A 25,324-nucleotide genomic window follows, 5' to 3' on the forward strand; every position below is an offset into this window, starting at 1 on the left:
GCTTGTTCTATTTTATATTTATTTTAACCTTGTTTGTAAACCACTTAGACTTAATGATAGAAGGTATATCAAATCAAAATAAACTTGAAACATGAAACATATTTGCTTCCAACCCCCCAAAAAAGAAAACAGTAAACAAGAAATTCTGGGTGCTCCTCCCTAATGTAAACTAAAATAAGAGACCAATGTGTGGCGCGGCAGCGAAAAGGGCACACAGAATGCTAGGAATGATAAATAAGGGGATCACGAACAGATCGGAGAAGGTTATCATGCCGCTGTACCGGGCCATGGTGCGTACAGCACTGGTCGCCATACATGAAGATGGACTTCCTCTTCTCCCTCGAACAGAGGGGATTGAGAGAGGACATGATCGAAACATTCAAGGTACTGAGGGGATACAATTAGTAGATAAGGACAGGTTATTCACCCTCTCCAAGGTAGGGAGAACGAGAGGGCACTCTCTAAAGTTGAAAGGGGATAGATTCCATACAAACTTAAGGAAGTTCTTCTTCACCCAAAGAGTGGTAGAGAACTGGAACGCTCTTCTGGAGTCTGTCATAGGGGGAAACACCCTCCAGGGATTCAAGACAAAGTTAGACAAGTTCCTGCTGAACAAGGACATATGCTGATAGGGCTAGTCTTGGTTAGGACGCTGGTCTTTTACCGGAGGGCCGTCGCGCGAGCGAACTGCTGGGCATGATGGACCACTGGTCTGACCCAGCAGCAGCAATTCTTATGTACTTATGTTCTTTCCATTGCTCCCCATGTTCATCCTCCCATAAAAATAACCTTCTAGCTATGGATAAATTTTCACAAGTCAGTATTCAGCCCATGGCGGTCAACTGAATTAGACCTGAATTCAGTGCCAACCCATATCAGGATACCAGCATAGAAATCCAGGTCTTTGCCAGCTCCCAGTTGTTATCTAAGTACTGCCAATATTCAGCATCAGTACCCGGAGTGCTATCTGAGCATGTTAGGGTTGTTATATATATGGTCCCAGATGCACAGATAGTGATCTGGGCACAGCACTAACTACCTTCAGAAGGGATGCTGGAAATGTCAATAACATATCCCTTTTCATTGCATATCATTGACCAAAAAAAAACACTTTTTCGGGGGGGGGATTTTTGTTTGTTGATAATAGTGTTCACTATTTGCAAATAGTATGCACTCTTAATCAATAGTGCATGCACACATAAGAACATAAGAATTGCCGCTGCTGGGTCAGACCAGTGGATAGTCGTGCCCAGCAGTCCGCTCACGCGGCGGCCCCTAGGTCAAAGACTAGCGCCCTAACTGAGACTAGCCCTACCTGCATACGTTCTGGTTCAGCAGGAACTTTTCTAACTTCGTCTTGAATCCCTGGAGGGTGTTTTCCTCTATGACTATCAAGAAAGAGTTTACAATCGATGCAAATAGTGTGCATTATTTGCAAAGAGGGCACATTCTTAATGACATTCTGCCCTATATTCAGCGCTGTTTAACTGGCCAGGAACGGCTACTGGCCAGTTAAATAGCACTTAGTCAGTAAGGCCCATATTCTATAAATGGCACCTTAAGTGTAAAACATCATTTAAAAAATATAAAATAAAAATAGTATTTCAGGAAAAAAAATGTAGCCACCTAGCGGCGCCTAAAAATAAAGACACCTGCATCGCAGCTACAGAGGCACTTTACGATGCCACTGTAGCTGCGATTCACGTGAAAGGTAAATGCCGGAAATGTAGGCCTCGAAAACCCTGGCCTACATTTCTAGCACCTACCTTTCACAAAGCCGTGATTCTTCAAACGGCGCCGGTGCGTGATTGACATGCAATCGATGGCTGTTTTAGGCGGCCGCCGCTACCGGTGCTGTTTGTAAAATCTGGCCCTAAGCGCTAATCATCAGCGCAAAATAGCACTTTATTGCGGAAAAAAACAGAAATTTCACATAGTTCGCTACACTTTGGTGTAGCCATCTACCAAAATGGCGTTCCAAACACTCAAGCATTCAAAGTCTTCTTGAATGCTGTTCAACTCCTTGCAACAAGGTTTCACACTGCAGTCGGTGTGCTCAGCACAGAGTGCGGCTTTTTGCGTATTGAAGGTTCATTTAATAAAATATTGCTAGATTTTTTTGTATAATCTAATCTAATCTAATCTAAATCTTAAGTTTATATACCGCATCATCTCCATGAGAATGGAGCTCGACACGGTTTACAAGAACTTAAAATAGTGGGTAGAGAAGAAGAAAAAGGATTACATGAACTTATGTGTAGAAGGGGGGAGAGAAAGGGGGGAAGGATAGAGCTACAATTTGCTGAAAAGCCAGGTTTTCAGTTGTTTGTGGAATAACTGAAGGGAGCTCAGGTTCCGCAGCGGGGTGGTGAGGTCGTTCCAAAGACCTGTGATTTTGAAGAGAAGGGATTTTCCCAGTTTGCCTGAATAGTGGATGCCGCGTGGAGAGGGGAAGGCTAGTTTAAGCCTTTGAGCAGTTCTGGAGGAGTCGGGACTGGAGGAGTTGAAAGACAGTGGGATAAGAGGAGGCAGGATTCCGTGAATGATCTTGAAAGCCAGGCAGGAACATTTGAAATGGATTCTGGAGATTATTGGGAGCCAATGAAGTTTGGCAAGGAGTGGGGAGGCATGGTCAGACTTGCGTTTTGAGAAGATCAGTTTGGCTGCAGTATTCTGGATTAGCTGGAGTCTTAGAATACTTTTTTTTGATAGATTTAAGTAGATGGCGTTGCAGTAATCTAGTTTGGAGAGGATGATGGATTGGACAAGGATGGCAAAGTGTTGTTGGCTGAAGTAGGATCTAGCTTTCCTCAGCATGTGAAGGCTGAAAAAGCATGATTTTGCCAAGGAGTTGAGGTGGTCATTGAGGTCAAAAGTCTTTTTATCATTATTTGATGTCAGGAGAATGTTTTCCTATTCTTTTGTGGTTCTAATTTCTGTACTGATTTTTTTTTTTTTTTTCAATAAAACAGACTTGACATAAAATGTTTTTTTATCAATATTTCATTGCTGAGTGTGAAAAAAATAAGTTATAGCTATAATACCAAAAAATTTGTTCCGTTGTACAAAAATAATAGCAAATTTTAAGAAAAACGGAGCTGTATGTAATCACAGGCTTTGAGGGACCCCAGGATGGACTTTACATCAATTTTTTAAATTATTTTCTGATCAAACACAATCAGATTCATAGGAAAAACTTCAATTCGCACAGTTTTTCCAACTTTACCGTAGCGTGCTAAAGGCAACATTAGCGCATGGCCATTAATACAACATAATCGAAAATTGGATAAAGTTTATGGCTATCTTAGTGTGCAGGTAAAAATCCACTAAAACCACTTTTACCACAGTTTAGTAAAAGGACTCCTACATTTTTAAGGTGTGCTAATTACCCAATTACCAGGTAAAGAGGACAACTTGTAATCAGATGGCTGGACATGTTGAAAATAAGCATGGGGATGACACTGGAGGACCTTACTGAACTAACACAAAACTGGTTTCTTTTTAAAACTGTAATTTATCAAGTCGCTAGGACTCGAACACGAGTCGATGGCATGTAACTAAACACCCCCCTCCTCTCTTTTTACAAAACTGCGGAAGTGGTTTTTAGCACAGGCCGGTGCGCTGAATGCTCTGTGCTGCTCCCGACATTCATAGAGTTTCTATGAGCGTCGGGAGCAACACAGAGCATTCAGTCTGCCAGCGCTAAAAACTGCTTCCGCTCTTTTGTAAAAGGGATGGGTAACTAATTACTCAAATGTGAGCTAATGAAGACGATCTCTGCCCTCTTGGATTCTGAATCAAAGAGGCAGACAAATTGCAGACCAGAGATGATAATAAAATCCTCCAGGATGTTATAAGTCATGGAATATCATCATTGTTTAGGAAAATAAGATGCCCCATTTTATCTTGGACAGCCCATTGCACCCAAAAAAACCACCACTATCTCTCAGCAATCTGTTGATGTTGCAGCTTATCTTTACTAGTCACACTGAGGGCTCCTTTTAATAATAATAATAATAACGGTTTAATAATAATAATAACGGTTTATATACCGCAGGACCGTGAAGTTCTATGCGGTTTACAATGATTATAGAGAATGTTACAAATTGAATAGAATTGACATAGTTAGTGTCTATTGTTTAGCAGATCTGGAGGTCTGGTATTGAGAGAGATATTCTGCGAATCAGTTACCTATGTACTTTAAGAACAAGTATGTTTTCATTTTACTAAGGTGCGCTAGCGTTTTTAGCGCACGCAGGATATTACCGCGCGCTACGCGGCTAGAACTAACGCCAGCTCAATGCTGGCATTAGCGTCTAGCGTGCACGGCAATGTAGCACGTGCTATTCTGCACGTTAATGCCCTAGCGCAGCTTCGTAAAAGGAGCCCTCAGTTATTCTTGGTTCCTGAGCCACCTTTACAGTGTGTATAGCCATTACATAAACTCTTGCTGTTCAATCATTTATGGATGTCCTCTCCATTTCATCCACATTCCACTGGGCTTTTGCCAGGTTTCAGGCCTCAAAGATTTTGTACCAGATAAATTGCAAACTCTGCCTTGGCACGTGAGGTTGTCAGGCAAATACTGAAATGCTGCAAGCTATAACGAGACTGCAGGGACTGCAGACGGAAATTGACTAGCCAGACTTCTGATGCTGCCCCAGCCGATAGCAAATGGAGGTTCTATTTTAAGTTAAATGCCTCTCTGAATCAAATGATTTGGGTTTGAGTCACATCAGGGAGAGATTCCCCACTGTAATGTTGAAACATCTGTTGCTCTTTAGAGTCCATCATTAGTTTTCCCCACTTAACGAGGTCAGCTGTTATTTATTGACGCTTAGTAAAATTTCTACTCTTCTCATACTGTTCCCATGGCATGGACCCAGTAAAACCAGACCATAGTGCACTATGCCAAATTCATAACATCACTGAAAGGCTGCACTTGAGTGTTATCTCATCCATCCACATGCAGCTAACAAACAGCTCCAGCTTTCCCATGACTGCGTCCAGTACACGAATGGGGATCTGGATTTAGTTGTAGCTAAAGGCAAGTTCCATTTCAGGCACACTACATATTTTAATGTCCCTGGGAGTTTACAATCTAATTTGTACCTGAGGCAAATTCTATAAGAAGCGCCCAAAAGTTAGGCTCCTAATTAGGCACTGTTCAGCGCGATTCAAGTAAAATTGGGTGCTGTTTAATGAATCACACTGAGCGGTAGAAAGTGGTAGAAAGCTGGAACGCTCTTCCGGAGGCTGTTATAGGGGAAAACACCCTCCAGGGATTCAAGACAGTTAGACAAGTTCCTGCTGAACAAGAACAGGCGCTGGTAGGGCTACTCTCGGTTAGGGGGCTGGTCTTAGACCAGAGGGCCATCGTGTAAGCGGACTGCTGGGCGTGATGGACCACTGGTCTGACCCAGCAGCGGCAATTCTTATGTTCTTAACCTATTTTGGAGGCGCCCAAGAAATAGGCCAGCTCCAGGCACAACTAAAAGTTAGGCGCCTAGCTGAGCTTTTAAGCACGCTTAAGAGCAGTGATTCTGCAACAAGGCGCCTAACATGTAGCCACGCCCACACCTGACATGCATTGCGCCTATTTTTTTGAAGGCCGCCTACATTTTTAGAGGCGCCTTGTTACAGAATAGGCGCCTATGTTTCAATCAGTGCTGATTAAAAAGCTTAATTGAGCTTGTTATTCACTTTAGATAGGCGCCTATCTAGTTGGGTGGCTCCGAAATAGGTGCCTAACTTTAGGCGCTGGTTACAGAATTTGGGCCTAAGTGATTACTAAAGGGTTAAAATTACTAAAGCAATTTATAATACGTACAGTTGAACATAAATCAAGCTCAATCAGGCTAGATAAAATACCAAATCAAACTATGACGCTGACTAGTGCTGCAAATTAATGCCATACCCTACATTTCAAAAATCTCACTCTTATAATGAATACATTTAGGAAATTTCACTTCCTATTCCCATACGCTCAGAGATAATAAAGCTCTGTAGGGAGTGATCCCCATCCAGTCAATTCATATGATAACATTTATTTTTAATTTTGTTTTTGGCAATAATATTTCTTATTGTTGATTCAACTTTTGACCTTTTTGCTAAACTTTGCACTTTATAACTTGAAAGCAGCAGAAACACAAGCCACAGCTGGAAAATAATAAGCCACAACAACTTAGAATGAGTAAGCCACTTATCTTAAACGTGACTTGAGGTTCCAGTTGTGGCTTTTAATTCATGATTTAGTTGGGTTTAGATTTACACCCATTTGACTGAAGACTATTATTAAAACCAGAGAGATTTGGATGACTATGGTCAACTTAGCTAATCAGTTGATTGCCATCTGCAAAGAAATGGGCTAAAGAAGTACCAGGATACTCCAATTCAAATTAAATAATAAAAACACCAACAATTTATTATTTCTATAGCACTACCAAACACTGCGCTGCACACTGTACATGCAATATTCGGTCCCTCCTCAGAAGAGCTTACAATCTAATTATGACAAACACATAGGACTAAAGGGGAGTCTGAGCTTAGTACTCATAAAGTGAATTAGAGGGGGCTGAAGAGATGACAGACAGATTAGGATTTAAACACAGCTTCAAATAAGTGGGCTTTCGGTCTGGATTTGAAAACCGCCAGAGACGGAGCCTGACGTAACGAGCCAGGCAGGTTGTTCCAGGCATGTGGCGCAGGAGACAGGAGTTGGCAGAGACAATACAGAAACTTAGGGAACACTGCGTGTCGAAGATTGTCATTCCAAGTTTTTCTTGTTATGTAAAACATAGAATGAATATCCTGTAAAGAAAGACTCATACCAGTGATGTATAAGACAGCCAAGACCATTCTCCTTTAAGAGTAAAAGTAATCCATGGTCTTCCAAATCAAAGACTGTAGATGGGTCTACAGAAGTGTTACCCTATCCCTATCCCTGGATCAATTATTCACTCCATTAAAAATTACAAAGACTAGGAGACACTTGATGAAGTTACACAGAAAAACTTTTAAAATCAATGGGAGAAAATTTTTTTTCACTCAGAGAATAGTTAAGCTCTGAAACGCATTGCCAGAGGATATGGTAAGAGCAGATAGCATAGCCGGTTTTAAGAAAGATTTGGACAAGTTCCTGGAGGAAAAGTCCATAGTCTGTTATTGAGAAAGACAAGGGGGAAGCCACTGCTTGCCCTGTATTGGTAGCATGGAATACTGCTACACCTTGGGTTTTGGCCAGGTACTAGTGACCTGGATTGGCCACCGTGAGAATGGGCTACTGGGCTTGATGGTCTGACCCAGTAAGGCTACTCTTAAGAATAGGTCTTACAACTGTTTTTTTTTTTGTTCTCATGGGCTTGGAAAGAAGCCTAAGGGGAATGTAATTAATAATGGCTAAAATAAATGGATGTAACAAATGAATTCCCCCCTTTTACTATGCCGCAGTAGAGGTTTCTACCGCGGCATGGTGTGCTAAATGCTCCAACGCTCATAGGGATTCCTATGAGCATCGGAGCAGCATTGGAGCATTTCGCGCCCTGAGCCGCAGTAGAAACCTCTACTGTGGCGTAGTAAAAGAGAGCAGAAGTAAATGTTCAAGTAATTTAGAAGGAATGAGATCTAACAGGAGACTCAAAATTCACATAATAACATAGTAGATGACGGCAGATAAAGACCCAAATGGTCCATCCAGTCTGCCCAACCTTACCCACTCTTTAAATTACTGATTCAATTTTTAAAAATTTTCTTCTTCTTAAGTTCAATATGTTTATTATTTTGTAAGCAAAGAATATAGCAAAATACATAGCAGAGTTGTACACAGCGTTAAAAAGTACACAAGGAATAACAATCGTAAACTACCAGATGACAGTAGAAATTAAAGTGGTAATGACCTATTGTAGAGCAAGGAAAGGAAAGGCATAGTCTACATAGCTGTACATACAATAAATCAGTATCACTTTACAATAGTTGGTTAATGGTTGCCATATGTCATCATTTGCTTTGAAGTTTCCATGCTTTTCTGCAAAACATCTCTCATATCGCATAATCAAACAAACATTATGCCACCATAAAGCATGAGATAGATTATCAGCATTTTTCCAGTTAGTCAAGATAAGCTTTAATGCTATTAGTATAAAACTTTTTGACAGTTTGGCTTTAGAATCTTCAACGTGAGACTTCAATCCAAATTTGCCATAAATAATAATGGCAAGGGTTAGGTTCTCCTTTATGCCAAGGATTTCGGAAATCGTTTTCCAAATTTGAGACCAAAATGTTTGGACAGGTGAACAAGTGAATATCATATGATCCAAAGTGCCTATATCAGTTTTACAAGCTCAGCAACAATTGGTTTCTGAATTAGGCAATTTGGACAGTTTGTAAGGAGTCCAATATGCTCGGTGTAGCAGGAAAAATGCGGACTGTATAATTGTTGACGAATGTAGAGTAGAAAAGGATTCTTTCCACACTTTCGGCTAGTGTTTGGCCTCTAAGTGAAGACCGGTATCATTGGCCCAAACATCACAAATTCCTAAATGTGAAGAAAATTTCAAAGATATGAGCATTTTGTACCATGTGGCTGCTTGACCTTAACTTTTAAGCATCATAAGTTCATAGATTCGCAATATTGAGGGTTTGGTTTGTTTGAATGATTTGACATCATAACCGGTTTTAATTGCATTACATAACTGTAATCACCTATACTGGTGTGTAGGTGATAGGTTATATTTACGATATAATACATCAAATGGAATCCAAGAGCCGTCACAATACAGTTGGTTTATAAACCATATTCCCAAGGTTTTCCAAGTCGACCAATTTATAGATTTACCCTGGATGGTGATTTTTGGATTATTCCAGATGCAGACATATGAAGTATCATTCCATCTTGTCTTTAATAATTTGTCTGTGTCAACAAGTGCTTGCTTAGTGGAGTTAACTGGATCACATTATATTGTAAAAGTAGGGTCTGAGAATGTAAAGCTGAGCAGATCATCCGTACCAATTCCAGGGTCTTCTAGTACAATCCAAGTTTCAAGTTTCAAGTTTATTAGTTTTTCATATCCCGATTATAAAGCAAATATCTGACCGGTTAACAATTTAAAAAAATTTAAAATAGGAGAATAAGAACTAGTTAATAGTGTATTAAAGAATATTGGGGAAAACATATTAAACATATACAGACATACACGACCGTGAGGAAGAATGGGAAGGAGGGGAAAAGTTACATAATATTAGAAGAAATGATATAGTGGGAAGGGAAAGAACATGAAGGGTAATTGTGCGTGATGTTATGAGATACACTAATGTAGAGGATGAGAGTTATGAGAGTGTTGAAAATTTAATAGATGAAGTAAAGATTAGGATTTGGCAAAGGCATCTTGGAATAGGAAAGTTTTAAGATTGGTATTCATGTTGGAAGACCTGGGTAGCCAACATGCACCCTGGTGCAGAAGAAAGGCAGTGTGATATTTAAGGAAACTTGGAAATCTAACTCCACCATCGAGTTTGTCTTTTTTCAATTTATGTAAGCTAATGCGAGGTGTAGAATTATTCCATAAGAATTTAGTTAACATGGATTCAATGAGTTTGTAAGTAGATTTTTTTAAAAAAGACAGGTATCATGCTCAAGAAGTAGTTGATAACTGGAGTTTTCTTCTTAGCTATTTCTGGGCAAGAATCCAAAGCTCTGCCCAGTGTGCTTAGGTTCTATCTACTGAAGTCTCCGTCAAAGCTCACTCCAGCCCATCTAAACCATCCCAGTCATCAAAGCCCTCCCCAGCCCATCCTTAACCAAATGGCCATATACGGACAAAGACCATGCAAGTCTGCCCAGTACTGGCCTTAGTTCTTCAATATTTAATATCCTGTGTGTTCATCCCACCTGCCTTAATAATTGCTCAAAGCCCGCATTTGTTCACAGGTTAAAAATCTTCCATTTTGGTCTTCTTTCACTAAGCCACAGAAGAGGTTTCTACCGCAGCCTGGAGCGCAAAATGTTTTGAAGCTGCCTCCCCTCGATGCTCATAGGAATTCTATGAGCGTCGGAGCAGTGTCAGAGCATTTAATGCTCCAGGCCACAGTAGAAACTTCTTCCGCGGCTTAGTAAAAGGGGGGGGTTAGTCTCTATTTCTGAAAAAAAGATTTATTAGATCTGTTAAAGAAAAAATTAAATCTAAAAAAAGGGTCTTTTACATTGGTAGGCCGTATTGAAAGAGCTCCAGACTGTTCATAAATAAAAATTCATATCCCTGATAGAGGTACAGTGTTCCCCCGTGAATTCGTGGTTTGCAGTTCATGGACTCTGTGTGTCAAAGCAGCTCCTGATTGGTGTAGCCTGACTTTACTACAGGAAGAGGCGGTCGGAGCAGACCACGAGTGATTTTCTTCCACCGCCGGCGCTCCAGCTGCCCTCTCCTTCCTTTTGAAAGGCGAAAAACCCGCATTTACGGTTTTTCAAAATTCGCGGGGGTTCCTGGAATGGAACCCCCGTGAATTTTGGGGGAGTACTGTATATGAATCAAAATGTACATGAAAATCTCCCAATACCCAAAGAGAGAGTTACCATGCAGTCAAATCTAAAATTAGTTGAATCACAGCAGACCAAAAGAAAATAAATAGGTTCAGCTAATGGCAACTGACACAAAAGAAATTCATCCACAGGATGCTCATACAGAATCATCTTAAAAGTAAAGATGCATGATTAAAAAAAATTGCAGTACCTCCACCTCTATAATCTGCTCATGACCTAAAGAAATAGATGTTTCCTGTCAGGCATGCTTCAGTCACATAAGCCTATTAACCATCCCTCAGTCATGTCTCATTTATAGAAAAACGCTGGTCTAGGATAGAAAAACGCTGGTCTAGGATTTTTTTTTTTTTTTAAAGTTTATTTTTTATTGCAATTTAACATTATTCACAAGACATAATTCTTAGGAATCATTCTCAAGAAATAAATATGCTAGTCTAGGATTAAATTACACAATAACACAGTCTTAGTATGTAGGGATCTAATATTTAGACAAAAAAAGGGGCAAACTACTCCACCAAACTGTCATCAAAAGACAACAGAGCAGCGCATGCTGGTCCATTCACTAGGGCCTGGATTCTGTATAGGAGGCCTGGTCTCAGAAGCCGCCTAAGCAGCTTTTGAGAATCGCACATGGGCGTCCTATACAGAATCACGCCTAAGCCCACCTAAAAAAGAATTGGGTTGCCTCTGAGCTTATCATGGCAAGGGATCGCCCTGCTGCGATACGTTTAGCGGCAACCCGTCCCCACCCCCGCGAAGACTACTGGCAGGAGTGATGCCCAATCCCTCCTGCCTGGCGCTCATCCTAACAATCGTGGCAGAAGAGATGCCCCTGGTAGGAGTAGATGGGGGTCCAGGGGTGTGCTGGGTGGTTCGGTAGGGGGGTGGAGGGGCTGTACAGCAGGAGGAACTGGGTATCCCTCCTGCCGGCACTATGAGGGTAGGGGATGCCAGGCAGGAGGGACTGGGTATCCCTTCTGCCGCGATCATTAAGGGTGGGGGTGCTGGGAAGGAGGGATTGGGCAATCCTCCTCCTGTGATTGTTCAGGGGGATGGGTGGCCACGGCTGCAGTCGCTAAACTTATCGCAGCAGATAGATCTCTTGCCATGATAAGCTCAGTGGCCGTGTCTACTTACAATGTAGCAATACAAAAGAAAGACTCCTAATTATGTATTTTCTAATAGTTGTCTTTTGAACAGATAAATATATAATGTGATCCATTTCACAAACACTCAGAATTATGTAATTCAGCCAAGAGCCGGAGCTCCTATAGTCGAACTCACCACCCAATCACTGTGTATGAAATAGTGAAAAACTGTGAAATAAAGTACTATTCTAAAATTAGAATCTGTGTTAATCAATGGCAAAAAGGAATATTCTCACTTAGTTTTTAGGATTTTATGCAGGTCCCGACATGGACCATGTTTTGAATTTCTTTTTCGAGAAACCCAAAGTAAGAATTGAATGGCTTAAATGCCAGACTGGTAAAAGTGAAGTTGGGTCAAGTGATATTACGCTGCTCTGATGATAAAAGCACAAAGTTCAAACAATAAATTACAAAAAAATCTCGATGCAAAACATTTCAACACTAACAATTGTGAAAGCAACACAAAAGGAAGGTACCTGTCATATTTGAAAATACTTGAATGCAAAACCTCTCTGCTTCTTCTTTTGTGTAACGGCTTGAAACGCTGACTTGGATTTAAAAAGGGAGTATGATGATATCAACCTGCTCTGTGCGGGAGGACATACATGTCAGCTGAGCCTGCCCGACTGTCAGAAGAAAAGGAGGAGGGCGGGAATTACAAAAATGCTTGCCACTCTATCTCGCTGTTTAAACCTCCAGGGTGCAGAGTGTGTAATTTCAAAATGTCGTTGTACTTTATTTCACAGTTTTTCACTATTCCAAACACAGTGATTGGATGATGGGTTTGACTATAGGAACTCCGGCTCTTGGACGAATTACATAATTCTGAGTGTTTGTGAAATGGATCACATTATATATTTATCTGTTCAAAAGACAACTATTAGAAAATAATTAGGAGTCTTTCTTTTGTATTGTTACATCAAGTCAATTTGACTTCCTATCTGTTCAATATTTATTAAATAAGCTTCCCTACTCTACCTATTGTGATGGTGGTACTTACAATGTAGGCGTGTCTCCTGCTGGCCTAGGGAGATGTGCACAGCTGCCTAGGTCCACCTAAGGCTACTTCTAGGCCAAACCACACCCACACCTAGCCTTAGGCAAGCTTAAGCGGGCTTGTGCACCTCCCAGCGGCACCTCCAATGTAGGCAGCCTGCCTTGGGAGGTTTTTTTTTAAACGTGTTTCCCGATTGGTTGGTTAGACAGTGGTAGGTTGCCTACCGCCACCTACAGCCATTTATAAAATTTGCCCCTTGGTCTCTTATCAATCATTGGTCAACCACCCCCTCCAATTGTATAATATATGTGCAACAAGTCAAATTTATAAAAACAATCAAAACAGGAACTTAGCTTTAATTGCTATTTCTGGTCAAACTCTTGATCTCTGATCATAGTTCAGAGATCAAGAGTTTGACCAGAAATATCAGTTAAAGCTAAGTTCCTGTTTTGATTGGTTTTATAAATTTGACTTGTTGCACATATATTATACAATTGGAAGGGGTGGTTGACCATTGATTGATAAGACACCCCATGAATGGAGCAGCATGTGCTGCTCTGTTGTGAGTTGGGAAAGGGGAGTCTGAGGTCATTCCACCCTCTAAGAAGAGTAATGCACAATAGTTGTGCTGTTCATTCAGTCAGCATACAATAGAGAGTTTTGAAAGTAAATATAAAGCTGATGAAAAAATCAGTTTTAGAAAATTTGTGAAAATACGGGATCTAATATTTAACATATGCAACTTAATTTTAGAGCAAAGATAGTCTGGGCAAGATTCAGCAAATAGTACCAGGATTTGCACTGGGAATATGTACTAAGCGCTATTCTATAAAGGGCAAAAGAACTTATACTTGCTGAAACCTGGTATAAATCCTCTTGTGCAAGTTGGGCACAATCTTTTATCACACTCGCACCTACATTTTGGGAACACCCCAACCCACCCATGCCCCCCATAGCCACACTCCCTTTTGGGTTGCATACAAGACAACTTAGGCACACAGGCCCAGATTCTCCTTGGGGTGCTGATATCAGCAGCTGCCTCAAAAGCATAGTAACATAGTAGATGGCAGCAGATAAAGACCCGAATGGTCCATCCAGTCTCCCCAACCTGATTTTTTTTTTCTTCTTCTTAGCTATTTCTAGGCAAGGATCCAAAGCTCTGCCCGGTACTGTGCTTAGGTTCCAACTACTGAAGTCTCCGTCAAAGCTCACTCCAGTCCATCTACACCCTCCCAGCCATTGAAGCCATCCCCAGCCCATCCTCAACCAAATGGCCATATACAGACACAGACCGTGCAAGTTTGCCCAGTACAGGCCTTAGTGCTTCAATATTTACTATTTTTTTCTGATTCTAGATCCTCTGTGTTCATTCCACGCTTTTTTGAACTCCGTCACCATTTTCCTCTTCACCACCTCTCTCGGGAGTGCATTCCAGTCATCCACCACCCTCTCCGTAAAGAAGAATTTCCTTACATTGCTCTTGAGTCTCCCACCCCTCAGTCTCAAATTATGCCCTCTGATTTTACCAATTTCCTTTCTCTGGAAAAGATTTTGTTCTACGTTAATACCTTTCAAGTACTTAAACGTCTGAATCCTGCCCCTCCTTTCCTCTAAGGTATACAGTCAGGGCTTCCAGTCTCTCCTCATATGTCTTCTGGCACAAACCTCCTGTCATTTTCATTGCCCTCCTGTGAACTGCTTCAAGTCTTCTTATGTCCTTTGCAGCCGCCGTTCGTGTATCAATCACATAACGGCGCCCCATAGACAATCACGCTGCCTCAAAAGACGGGTGCCAGATATGTAGGCCAGGGTCTTCTAGGCCTACATTTCCAGGGCCTGTCTTTGCCGTGAATCGTGCCTACTTCGGCGCTTTAGGCCACCTAATGCCACTTCAGGCCTTATCCATGCCAACAGTGGCCTTTCGTGGCCTAAAGTGCCTATATAGGCATGATTCCAGCCCGTATTATTTAGGCACCAGTAGGCGCTTTAACAGTGTGGCTTTTTTTGCCGTTTTAAGCAGCGTTTGTTAATTAACTTAGATGCTGGTAGGGCTGGTTTAGGCTAGAGGTCTGCATGAGAATGGGGATTGCGGGAATCCCCCGGGAATCCCTCCTAATCCACGGGACTCCCACGGGGACCCCCCTCTGGCCCAAGGGACTCCCACGGGGACCCCCCTCTAGCCAACAGGACTCCCATGGGGACTCCCCTCTGGCCCACGGGACTCCCATGGGGATGAAAGGCTTTGGAAGCAGGGTTCGTCCATATAATATAATGGACACGTCAGCCTTAGTAAAAGAGGGGGGTTTATAAGTTAATTACCTGAACAGAAAACAAAAAAAGGGTTCCACCAAAGAGATTCCACAAGGAAAACAGCAAAAGAAACTGTGGAATTGATGATCCTGTCAGAAGTAATTGCTGCTTTTTATGGAGACGGGCAGGGATGAAGGTAATTCCTTGCAGGGACGGGTGGGGATGGAGAGGATCCTCGCAGGGACGGGCGGGGATGGGTGGGATTTCTGTCCCCGTGCAACTCTCTAGTTTAGGCGCATTTCTGGAATTTCCTCCACAGTATGAGCTGGGGAGCGCTTCAAGGGCTGGGAGGATGTAGATGGACTGGAGTGAGCTTCTTCCGGAGACTTCAGTAGTTGGAACCTAAAAACAGTACTAGGCAGAGCTTTGGATTCTTGCCCAGAAATAGCTAAGAAGAAGAAGAAGGAAAAAAAACAACAACAAAGTTTTAGATTGAATCAGATTGGGCAGACTAGATGGACCATTCGGGTCTTTATCTGCCATCATCTACTATGTTACTATGTAGTGTTATAGAATAGCTAACAGGCAGATGGAAACACAAATGCAAATTAGTGCTAATTACTGTCAATAATTGATTGTTGATACTTCATTAACCTATTAATTTGCACACATCTTCCCTGTATGCTCAAATTTTGAATCCAGGATCTGTGTAAAATGACATACCGAGGGTAAGAGGTGCCAGGAGCAATGGTCCTCCCCTCCCCCCTTCCCCCCAGCTCCTTCTGGACCACCACGCCATACTCGCACCCTCCCTTCCCACACCCGTACCCCTTTAAATCTTCACCAGCACGAGCAGCTTCCCCAGCCTGCTGCTCGCACTGGCATTGGCTTTCCCTCCGACGTCACTTCCTGGCCCCGCGACACAGAAGTGATTTAAGAGGAAGCCAGGCCAGCGCAAACAGCTGGCTAGAGTATTTGCTCGCATTGGCGAAGATTTTAAAGAGGTGTGGGGGGATGGGGAAAGAAGGGCACAAGCGTGGCATGGGGGTGTGTCTGGTCTGTCCCCCTCTTACTAAGTCACTGTCTGTGTACACCAGGGGTGTCAAAGTCCCTCCTCAAGGGCTGCAATTCAGTCAAGTTTTCAGGATTTCCCCAATGAAATATGCAAGAGATCTATTAGCATACAATGAAAGCAGTGTATGCAAATAGATCTCATGCATATTCATTGTGGAAATCCTGAAAACCCAACTGGATTGCAGCCCTCGAGGAGGGACTTTGATACCCCTGGTGTACAAGGATGTGAGGGTCAAAGTCTGGTTATCTAGATATAGATAGTCTATAACAGGGATCTCAAAGTCCCTCCATGAGGGCCGCAATCCAGTCGGGTTTTCAGGATTTCCACAATGAATATGCATTGAAAGCAGTGCATGCACATAGATCTCATGCCTATTCAATGGGGAAATCCTGAAAACCCGATTGGATTGCGGCCCTCAAGGAGGGACTTTGAGACACCTGGTCTTTAACAAGGGAGCAGGGATTTGTAGGATCGATAACCATATAGGTAAGGAATAAAATCAGGTTCCATAATGAAAGCGGGATGTATCCCAAACCAGAAAGAACGTAACCCAGCCAAAATAGTATAAAACAGGGGTAGGCAATTCCGGTACTCAAGAGCCGGAGCCAGGTCAGGTTTTCAGGATATCCACAATGAATATGTATGAGATGGATTTGCATGCACTGCCTCCTTGAGATGCAAATCTATCTCATGCATATTTATTGTGAATATCCTGAAAACCTGACCTGGCTCCAGCTCTCGAGGACCGGAATTGCCTACCCCTGGTATAAAACAAACCAATAGCAACTTGTCAAATACCTAACTGAAAAGCTAGAAACAATATGCAGCCAGCCTAAAAGTGCTATTTTTACAATCTAGTTTTATCATTGACAGTCTGCTTCAAGAGCAAAACTTGGCCTCCATTGCACTAGGCGTGACTTCATAAAGTACTATATGCTCCTGAGAGATGCAGGAAGTTTGTCTTGTTTATTAGTCCTGTTTTGCTAAAAGCACAAGCATGGTTTCACTTCCTCCTTTTGTAAAGATTAATAAAAATTATGCTAAGCTTTAGAAGCCTTGACTGAGCACCCTGCCAAGTTGCATGCAAACTTCGGGGGTTTTAAGGAAATGATCAGGCTAAACTGTGCTATAGGGATGTCCAGCTGGGAGCCCTCACTGATTAGTGCAGCAAAAACCAGCTTGTATGGATCAAAAATCTAATTGGTGCGCCTTTTTAAAGCACCTCTTGACTGAATTTATAAGTTATTCTCAAAGAAACAAGCAAGCTTCTCACACACAAAAAAATAATCCTTCATGAGAGTGAAGAATTACAGTATGCATAATTGCAAACTGCTGGCAGAACAGTATGTATCACATTGATTAATAATACATTCACCTGAGGACTCAAACATGAATAAGAAGAAAGGGAAGGGACTTTAGCACTCGCCTTTTTCAGTTGTAGCTCAAGGAGAGTTATGTTCAGGTACTGTAGGTGTATTCATGTCCCTAGAACAGGGGTGTCAGATGTCGGTCCTCGAGGGCCGCAATCCAATCAGGTTTTCAGGATTTCCCCAATGAATATACATGAGATCTATTTGCATGCACTGCTTTCATTGTATGCTAATAGATCTCATGCATATTCATTGTGGAAATCCTGAAAACCCAACTGGATTGCAGCCCTCGAAGACCGACATTTGACACTCCTGCCCTAGAAGGTTTACAATCTCAGGCCTCAGTGCAGAAAGCTATGTGTTAGAACAGGGGTCCCCAAAGTCCCTCCTTGAGGCTGAATCCAGTCGGGTTTTCAGGATTTCCCCAATGAATATGCATGAGATCTACATGCATGCACTGCTTTCAATGCATATTCATTGGGGAAATCCTGAAAACCCGTCTGGATTCGGCCCTCAAGGAGGGACTTTGGGGACCCCTGTGTTTGAACCAATGGCATAGCCCAGGGGTAGGCAATTCCGGTGCTCGAGAGCCGGAGCCAGGCCAGGTTTTCAGGATCTCCACAATGAATATGTATGAGATGGATTTGCATGCACTGCCTCCTTGTGATGCAAATCTATCTCATGCATATTTATTGTGGATATCCTGAAAACCTGACCTGGCTCCTGCTCTCGTGGACCGGAATTGCCTACCCCTAGCATAGCCAGAACTGGTCTCTTTCAACTGAAAGGAAGCCTTAGAATGAGAGTGCATGAAATGAAGTTGACGAGGGATAGACTCAAAAATAATCTAAGGAAATACTTCTTTACAGAAAGGGTGGTAGATGTGTGGAACAAACTCCCGGTGGAGGTAGTAGAGACAAGGGTTGCGTCTGAATTCAAGAAAGCATAGGACAGGCATGTGGGATCTCATAAGGGTAGCACGAAATAGCAAATTATATGGATGGGTAGTTGTTATGTCCTTTATTTGTCATCATTTTCTCTGTTTCTGATTTGGTGGAGTTTGAAGTTCGCATTGTTGGGCAGTGGGCAGAGTGGATTTTTTTAATTTTGTTTTTTATGTATTTTTCACAAATTACAAGCATATAACTTGTTCAAGAAAATAGATTCTTACATTGGGGGGGGGGGGGAAACCTGAATTATGTAATCAACTACACAATCAGCAAGCTTCTATTTCAACCCCAAAGTAAATAAGAAATAACGTAAGGTAGAGAAGACAAGACTTACAAGTAATCTTTCTTTCAGGGGTAGTAAATTATACAGGAAAATTCTTACTTGGACTAAGGCAGAGAGTCATTTTACATCTGCATCAAATTATACGTCTAAGGGAGTAGATATAGGAGTTGGAGGTTGCCTTGCTTCCAGGACATTCTTTAGATGTTCTGGGTATAGAAAAACATAAGTTTTCTCTCAAATTTTAATAATACAGTTACATGGGAATTGAAGAAAAAAGTTCCTTTGAGAGCTAACACTTGGGATTTAAAAGCTAAAAAAACCTCTCTCCTCAATTGTGTGGCTCTACAAAGGTCAGGAAAAATTATAACTGAACAACTCAGAAACTTAACATCTTTAAGTCGAAAATACAGAATGAACATAAGAACATAAGAATTGCCGCTGTTGGGTCAGACCCAGGGTCCATCGTACCTAGCAGTACGCTCACTCGTCAGCCCTCTGGTCAAAGGCCAGCACCCTAACTGAGACTAGCCCTACCTGCGTACGTTCTGGTTCAGCAGAAACTTGTTGAGCTTGGTCTTGAATCCCTGGAGGGTGTTTCCCCTATGACAGACTCTGGAAGAACGTTCCAGTTTTCTACCACTCTCTGTATGAAGAAGAACTTCCTTATGTTCGTACGGAATCTATCCCCTTTCAATTTTAGAGGGTGCCCTCTCGTTCTCCCTACATTGGAGAAGAATCCAATTTCTATCGAATTCCAAAGCAAAAATCACTACAAAAGCTGAGTCTTCCAGAAAACTAGTAAGGTCAAAACTGGCTCCCTCTTTCTGTTCTTTAGCTATTGGACTTACAGATTTAATATGATAAGCTTTGGTAATTGGTGGCATCATCTCAGCTGGTATTTGTAAATTTTCCTTTAGATATTTCTTAAGCATCTCTATAGGACACAAAATTGGACACTGAGGAAAATTTAAAAACCTCAGATTCAATCTACGTTCATTATTCTCCAACATTTCTAGCTTCTAATATACAGGTACTGTATATTCAAATTCCCTTTCACCAAAGTCATTTGGATAGCTTGTGTTTTCTCAATAGTTTCTTCTATATCCCGGACTCGAGTTTCTAACTTAGTAACTAAATCCCCACATTGCTTTACTTGAGAATTTACCAGTTCTGGAATTTGCTACATGTAATCTAAACGAGTAGTCAAGTCAGTCTCCAACACATTTACAGCATCCCATACCTCCTCCAATGTAATTTTCTCTGGTCTCTTCTTCAGCCTGGGAGTAGGCTTATCTCCAACATCCGAGTCCTTGGAGTCCCTGGGAAAGACTCCTGGGTCTATCAAACCCTCAGTCCTTCCACCTTCGACTCCAACACACTGCTTCTCCGTTGGGCCTAGAAGTCGCAAAATTATGGCAGTATAGAAAAAAATAAAGTTATTATTATTATTATTATTATCTCCCTGTGCAAAACAGCGCTCAGTGTCCCAGCTCCAGTGTGAGGATAGGCAACACTTCCGGTATCCAATACCTCACTCTCTGCAAACCATGTGTTGGCTGAGAGGGAGTCTCATGGTGTTCAGGGCTTAGCGTGGTGTCCGATGTGCTTAGAGCTAAGTCCCCCACAATATGCTCCTACTCACGAACTCTCTCATTCTCCGCCTGAGGAAGAAGGAAACCCTCCAGAGTCCATTGTATCAACACCGGGGAAACCAGCTCAGCTGGGTAAGAGCTTCCCTTTCCGCTTCACCATTCTGATTTCACTGGCGGTGTCATGGTCCAAACGGAGCTCCCTCCTATGTGTACATTCGCATCACCATCTTGACTCTGGATGTTTATTTTAATTCCTTATATACCACTTCCAGTTCTCCTCTTATATGGCTTGGATCACAGCTGTTGACTGGGCAGGCCTGACTCAAAATTGGAGGAGTCACAGCCCACCCAGATCCACCCATGGCTACACCCCCTATCCAAACCATAAGTGGTGGCTTTCTCAAGAGATAACTTGGCTAATTATTTATGAACTTTTCCTCCAGAAACTTGGCATAACTGGGCTTAAAAAGGATTTTGACAACTATCTTGACTATCTTCAGGCAACAAATTCTACAGCTTAATTGTAGGTTGAGTAAAAAGAAAAACATTTTTCTGATTTCAGTATGTTACATATTCATTTCATGGATTGCTATCCGGAAGGATAAACAACCTTTTCTTCTTTATTTGTCCCACCTCGCTCATGACTTTGTAGAGATCATAATTGAAAGCATGACGACTCATTTGTTGAAATGTTTGGCATAATGGATAGACCAGGCAGTGAATTTAGTTAAGGACCAGAGGAGGAGGGTAATGAACAGTGAATCATTGCAGCAATTTCTTATACTGTATTTAAAACAAAACTGAACATGTTTGGTGGAAATGGAATCAGCTGGTTATGCTGATGAAAGTAGGCAAAAAAAAGATGTTTTTCAGTGCTTTGTTCTGATGTGTTGGGAATATGATGGATTATTCAGTTTTCACCAGATAGTGAAGCTCACTATAGATACAGGATCTATTTAGCCTTTCTTTGAATTACTATAGATTGTCATATGATAATTAATTTTGAGTGATTTGATGAACATCTGGTTTTATTGTATGCACTGGCTATTGGAAAGGAACATTCAGTACATCCCACATGAAGCAATAGTCTGGAGAGATGAGAGTCCACAGAAGGATAAAATCCCAGAGGATTTAGATCAGGGGTCCCCAAAGTCCCTCCTTGAGGGCCGAATCCAGTCGGGTTTTCAGGATTTTCCGAAGGAATATGCATGAGATCTATGTGCCTGCACTGTTTTCAATGCATATTCATTCGGGAAATCCTGAAAACTCGACTGGATTCGGCCCTCAAGGAGGGACTTTGGAGAACCCTGATTTAGATCTTCAGGTGAGAAACAAGTGAAGAGGGAGGAGATCCGTGACTAATGTTCAAGAGTGCAAGTTCAGGAGGCAAAAGAAAAATGATTGAAGACTAATAGGAGCAGGTGCTTCCAAGAAGACACAATAAGAGAGGTCAGTGCAGAACATGGGATGCAAGATGGACATTGTAAAAGACTTAAAGGGCAAATCTAAAACTGTGTGCATGTAGGTACATGGGCCTTGCGCATAAGGGGTGCTTAATCGGCACTAGAGCAGTATATTGCAAACTGTGTGCTGTGGCATACTAGTGTGCCACAAGACGCCGGGGAGGAGGAGAGGTGCCAGCTGACTGCCTTCAAGACGTGCCTTTTGCAGCGAGAGGCACAAACTGTAGGCAGTCAGTTAGCGCCTCTCCTCCTCCCCTGCACCTCTCCATGCCTCTTCCCTTTCAGCACCCCTCCCCCCCCCCTCCGGATGCCTTTGAGCCACGGCTACCAGTTTAGTGTGCCGTGGCTTCGCAGAGTTTGCAAGACAGTCCTGGCACTTAAGTGTGCAGGTGCAGTAAATACTATTCAAGTGCAATAGAGTGTAATTGCAAGGGACATATACATGGGTGGACATGGGAGTGTCTCCAACTTACGTGCGACCTTCTAGAATACTCTAAGTTGTGCACACTGCATGATGCACTTTGGCATACCAACTTACCACGGCCATTTGTTTAGCTTAGTTTGCTTGATATACTGCTGTTTGGGATACTGTCTCAGCAGTTCACAATCAGATACAATATAAAACCATAATAATAATCATAATAATAATAATAATACCGTGTTTCCCCGAAACTAAGACACTGTCATATTAATTTTGGACCCAAAAAAGGCACTAGGTCTTATTTTTTTTCATGTACAATGATCATCTCTCCCTTCCTATCCTCCACCCCAGTTCTTCCTATTTCCTTTCTCTCTCCCACATGTGCAGCATTTTTCCTCCCCTATCATCCATCACTTTGTGCAGTATCTTTCTATCCCTCCCCTCTCCCCCTCCCCTGTGCTGCTATGATGCGGTTTGTTATAAGGTACTGTATTTCGGTCTTGCAGTTGGTGTTCAGATGGGTGGGAGAGATGGAAGGTTCAAGGGGGGAGCATCACGTCAGGTAGGAGGGCATCGCATCCATGCATGTGCAGATGCCCTCCTGCCTGATGAGAGCAGGCAGTGGGGGTGCGGCTTGGGCAGGGCTATGGTGGGATTGGGGGCGAGACTGGGGCTTAACGGGGCAGGGATGGGTGGAACTGGGCAGCCCTGGGGCGGGTCTAGCGGTCTGGATTTTACTAAAGTAAAATCTGGTAGTTTTTACCTACCGCGCATACCCCTCGCGCGTTATATGCGTGAGCGCGGTATACAACTTTTTTTTTCAATCCGATCAGCATCCCTCCTACGAACCGGTATCCTCCCCCCCCCCCGCTCACCCCTCCCCCGCGATCCTACATCCCCCCCCAGCACCGCAAAACATGCCTTACCCGATTGGGCACCGGCACCAGCACCAATGCACAGGATGTGCCAGTGCCAGTGCCCGAAGATCCTCCCTCGTTGGTTTGGGTTGGTTTGGGCTGGGCTGAGCTGGGCGGTGCGGTGCAGGAGAGATCCTCCTTCTTCCTGCGCCGGGCTGGACTAGGCTTTGAGCATTTGCGCATGCTCAAAGCCTTCTGGTCTCGCTCTCTCCGAGATTTCGAGAGAGCGAGACCAGAAGGCTTTGAGCATGCGCAAATGCTCAAAGCCTAGTCCAGCCCGGCGCAGGAAGAAGGAGGATCTCTCCTGCACCGCACCGCCCAGCTCAGCCCAGCCCAAACCAACCCAAACCAACGAGGGAGGATCTTCGGGCACTGGCACTGGCACATCCTGTGCATTGGTGCTGGTGCCGGTGCCCAATCGGGTAAGACATGTTTTGCGGTGCTGGGGGGGGGATGTAGGATCGCGGGGGAGGGGTGTGTGACGTGAGCGGGGGGGGAGGATGCCGGTTCGTAGGGGGATGCCGGATCGGATTGAAAAAAAAAAGTTGTAAAACGCGGGTAAGCTAGCGGGGGGGGAGGATGTCGGTTCGGAGTAGGCGGGAGAGGTTTTAGCATGCGCGGTATACGCGTGTGCGCGCTATATTAAATTTTTTTACATAGATTTGTGTTCCCCGCGCGCTATACCCGTGTGCGCGTTTTACACGGGTGCGCGTTATATCCGCGAAAATACGGTAGTCTTCCTTAAAAAATGTTCATGCTAAATTCTTTTAATAGTTTCTTATGAATTAACATGTCAATTAGTGTGCATTAAAATGCAATAACACTCATGAAAGGTTTTCTATTAAAATGAAGCCCACCAGGGATAGAGAAAAGTAAACCACTTTGGTTATACCACAGAAATGTGTGAAATGAACAAAAAAAAATCAACAGAAAACTAGAACATTTCAGAAAAAATGAAAACTAACCACATTTATTTCCCTGTACACAGTCCTAAAGTCATCAATGGCAATTCTATAAATTGGTGTCAAGATTTAGGTACCCCAATGCCATACACTTGGCCCCAATTCTATAATATCATCTTGGCACCAAGATTCCAAGTTGGCACCGATGCATCTAAAGTTATGTGCCAACAGTTACGTTAAGTCAATGGTAGTAGCAACTGTTGGCACCTAATTGGGCTCTCAAGTGTGCGTAACTTATAGTATTCTATAAGGTACTCATATATCTCAGAGACATGCCCAACCCACCCAATTTTATACCCTCTTGCCATTTGAGAAATACACAAAGATCTAAGCTATCTTTCCCTTCCTTTAAGGGAATTAAATCTGCTGGGAAGCTCAGTCGATCTTTTGTTTTCAAGTTTGTAGAGATCTGGAATGAACTTCCTGACTCCATTAGGCTCTTAGGCCAGCTGCAATTATTTTGTAAATCCCTGAAAACTTTGTTGTCTCAACGAAATGATAATATTATAGTTCTTATTTCTCTTATGCTTTTTTTTTTCTATGTACTCTAGTCTTAATTATATTTAAACCGAGTCGATCTCCATTGGGAGATGACCCGGTATATTAACCAAAGATTAGATTATATAATATATTAAAGCAAGGGTAGGCAATTCCGGTTCTCGAGAGCCGGACACAGGTCAGGTTTTCAGGATATCCACAATAAATATGCATGAGATAGATTTGCATCCCAAGGAAGCAGTGCATGCAAATCCATCTCATACATATTCATTGTGGATATCCTGACAACCTGGCCTGGCTCCGGCTCTCGAGGACCAAAATTGCCTACTCCTGTATTAAAGCAATGTTGGTGTGTATGTTACAGAACAGTGCCTAGCACTTACACGAGTGCCAATTACTGGCACCAATTACACACATAACTTACATGCACAACTTACACACACATAGGCACCAATTTATAAAATCATCCTTATTGATTGCCATCACTGTTCCCTCTAACTCGGTGTCTCACAAACTTTGCCAAGCTGTGGCACACTAAACATGGTGGCTGCGGCTCGAAGCATCCAGAATTGCACAGACATCAATGCGATGACATCACATGCGTGCGTGACATCATCACATTGACGTTCACTCATGCATAGAGGCCCTCCAGATGGACCCTGAGATGCCTGATGGGGGTGCTGTTAGGGGAGATCCTTGGAGAGGAGAGACGCCGGTGCCTGCTGAGTGCCTACAGGATATGCCTCTCACCGCAAGAGGCAAGGCCTGTAGGCAGTCAGCCAGTCTGGCACCTCTCCTCTTCCCCAGCATTTTGCGGCACACCTGGAATCTCGGGGTGGCACAATTGTGTGCTGCGGCACACAG

The 25,324-nt window shown here is 42.8% G+C and overlaps 1 protein-coding gene across 1 annotated transcript in view; it reads left to right on the top strand.

The window, feature by feature from the left end:
- The window catches only part of KIAA0040 (KIAA0040 ortholog), an 81,298-nt gene that overhangs the window by 54,565 nt on the left and 1,409 nt on the right, over window positions 1-25,324 (top strand). The window lies entirely within an intron of this gene.

This window comes from Geotrypetes seraphini, chromosome 12 (genome assembly GCF_902459505.1).
Source record: "Geotrypetes seraphini chromosome 12, aGeoSer1.1, whole genome shotgun sequence".
In the NCBI taxonomy this organism is placed as follows: Eukaryota; Metazoa; Chordata; class Amphibia; order Gymnophiona; family Dermophiidae; genus Geotrypetes; species Geotrypetes seraphini.